A 3430-nucleotide genomic window follows, 5' to 3' on the forward strand; every position below is an offset into this window, starting at 1 on the left:
CAAGGGGGAAGAACTCAGCATTTCTTAAGGCACTTCACTCTGTTTTGGGGCAGCTCAAATTATTATGAGATTTTCCTGACATCAAGTATAAATTTGTCCCCTTGAAACTTCAACCCATTGATCTTTGTTCTGATCCCCCCAGGTCACCCAGAACAAGATTAATCTCTTCTCCAGGTGACAACTCTCAAAATACTTGAATACGGTCTCCCCTCCTTCTCTCCACCAAATCCCCCATTTTCCAAGCTAAACATAACCAATTCTTTCATCTGGTCTAATATGGCATGAACTCAAGAAATTTCACCATCCTGATTTGCCCTTTATTCATATGTCCCAGCTTTTCAATGTTCTTCTTAAAATATGGTACCCAGAACTCAGTACAGCACTGCAGGTAAGTTCTGACAAGAGCAAAGTACAGGGAGACTCTTACCTTCCTTTTACTGAGAACTATGCCTCTCTTTACAGAGATCAAGATCACATTAGGTTTTAGCTTGTCACATCATGTGACTTATTCATATTAAGCTTGCCTTGTGCAAATCTATTTTTTTCACAACGTAGATGTCTAACCATGTCTTCCCCATTTTGTTGACTTCCCCATTTTTTATACCTATGTACAAGATATTACATTTATCCCTATTTGGTTTCATCTTATTAAATCCTACCTAATACTCTAGTCTGTCAAGATCTAAACCAACAATAAAAATGCACATATTCCATTGTACTCCACTAGAGGCCTTATATCATGTTGACATTGAACCATTAAGAACTCTTCAAGTCTGGTCATCCAACGAATTCTGAATCCAGTTCACTGAATTATAGTATTGTCCACATCTCTCCATCTCCGCCACAAAAATAATATGAGGTGCTTTGTCAAAAAGCCTTGCTAAAAATCAAGATAAACTACATTCACAGCATTTTCCTCATCTACCAGTTTAATAATCTTGTCAAAAAGGCAAATGAGGTTAGTTTGGCATGGCCTATTCTTTTCTTTCTTTCTTTCTTTCTTTCTTTCTTTCTTTCTTTCTTTCTTTCTTTCTTTCTTTCTTTCTTTCTTTTTTGCAGGGTAATGAGGGTTAAGTGACTTGCCCAGGGTCACACAGGTAGTGTCAAGTGTCTGAGGTTGGATTTGAACTCAGGTCCTCCTGAATCCAGGGCCAGTGCTTTATCCACTGTGCCACCTAGATGCCCTCTTATCTATCTTTTATTTGGTGGAACTGCTATAATATAGGGGAAAGGCTTTGACTATTTTATATATGATAATTCCTTATAAATCTTGGATATCAGACTTTTATCAGAAGTATTTGTTGCAAATAAATCTTCCCTGTCATAGCCATGCTAATTTTGCTCATGAAAAGCCATTTAATTTTATGGATTCTAAATTGTCTATTTTCTCTCTTATGATCTCCTCTATCCCTTGTTTGGTTAAGAATTCTCCCTCTAGCCAACATTGTGAAAGGTATATCCTTTTATTCTCCACTATCTTGTTAGGTGACCTTTTACATTTAACTCACGTATCCGTTTGAAGCTCACTGTACTATGTGCTGCGTGTCTAACTCTATTGGCTCCCAAACTGCTTTCTGGTCCCAGCAGTTCTTGTCAATAAAGGATTCCTTTCCACAGTGCTTTATATTCTTGGGTTTGTTGAATACTGTGCTGATGAGTTTATCTGCTATTTCTTTTCTTGATGATCTATCCTGTTTGACTGAGTGGTAAAAATTATTTGTGGTAAAGATTAATATTCCTATTTTTAGCTAACTCATTTGGGTGTTAGCCACACCTGGCCCACCCCAAGGTTATGAAGGCAGCTTTATGAAGGACTTCCCCTTTTGGGGAAGGGGACATTGAACGCTCCCGGAAGGGAGGTGGGTTACTTAAGGTACAGGAGCTCGCTCTCATTCTTTCTGCTGGGGCCCTTGAGCTGGTGGCGCATGTTCGTTGCTCTGGCTCGGGCGACTGCTGTCTCTGCATGAGCAACCTTAGACTGGCGGGCTGTTCAGTTGTTTGGTGAGTTACTTACAGAAAACCCTAAATTCCTTTGAACTAGCTAAATTGGAAAGGGTCTGGGTTAAGCTTAGAGTTAATAATATCTATCTGTATTTCTATTTTCCTATTTCCGTATCTTTGATTTTTATTAGTTTTACCTTTGTTGTTTAATTAATTCCCAAGTAATAAAATCTGATCCTTTTGTGAACTAAAGCTTAGAGGCTCCTTTCTTATTGACCTGGGAGAAATATCTAAAAAAGGGCTGTTCAGAGGGGAGGGTTAAACCTTAAAGGTCCCTGATATTTCTGGGACCCCAATATTGAGGTGAGTCACCCAAATAATGCTCAGTATATCAAATTTTGGCCCTCACAACTGATTGTCTGGGTTTTTAAAAAGACTATTAAATATATGTGATGGTTATTTTATAAGCTAATTAGAGGATTGAAAGTGCTATGTCTCCATCATTGCTACTTTATTTATTATACTACATAGCTGCCCCCAGAATGGCCTTTGTAATCCTTTCTCAACATTTGCCAACCATCTCTTCAGTGACCCATTCTACAATTTTCCAAATATTTGACATCAAACTCTATGACTTATAGTGTGAAGACTCTTTTCTTCTCTTTTTAGAAAACCAGGCCAGTTTTGGTGGCAGATGCTTATAATTCCAGTTACCTGGGATGCTGAGATAAAAAAGGGAACAGGTATTTATTAAGCACTTACTGGTTCTGGGTACTGTGTTAAGTCCTGAGGATACAAATACAAGCAAAAAGCATGAATGCCTGCTATGAGGTGCTTATTTCCTAATGGGGGAAGACGACAAAATAAAAAAGAGTTGAAAAGGTGGGGGGAGAAGGTACTCAGATGAGGCTATGATGGTGAAGCCCAGGGAAGTCAGCAGCATAGACAGTAGGGGAATAAAGCATGCCAACTTGGCTTATCTCCAAAACTGGGGTCCTGGAAGGAACTCATCAGTGCAATAAAGGAGCCTGTATGGTAGAGGTATGTTCCATTATGAGAAGGTCACTGGGATGAGTGAAGCCCCGGAGTGAGAAAGAAGCTGGTTCATGGTGGCAAAGACTGGAGAGCTGTTTGAGCTCAAAAGTTTTGAGGCACAATGATCTATGCAGTTGAGGGTCTGCACTAATTTCACCATCACTGTGATAAACCCCTAGGAGCATGGGGTGGGGGGCACAGGGTTGCCTAAAGAGGGGAAAATTGGCCCAAGGTGGAAATGAAGCAAGGCAAAGCTCCTATGCAAATCAGTAGTGGGATCACACTTATGAGAGGCCTGTGCACCTGGATAAGATGGGGAGAAGAGGCTTAAAAAAATTAAGGCAAAATTTGCCCTTCTGGAATCTTGTGGTACCTCTTCCATTTTCCATGATTTTTCAAATGCCATTCCTTGGGAGCAGTACCTGTTCTTGCTTTGCTTTGTATCCCCATTACC

Source organism: Dromiciops gliroides, chromosome 2 (genome assembly GCF_019393635.1).
Source record: "Dromiciops gliroides isolate mDroGli1 chromosome 2, mDroGli1.pri, whole genome shotgun sequence".
Lineage (NCBI taxonomy): Eukaryota > Metazoa > Chordata > Mammalia > Microbiotheria > Microbiotheriidae > Dromiciops > Dromiciops gliroides.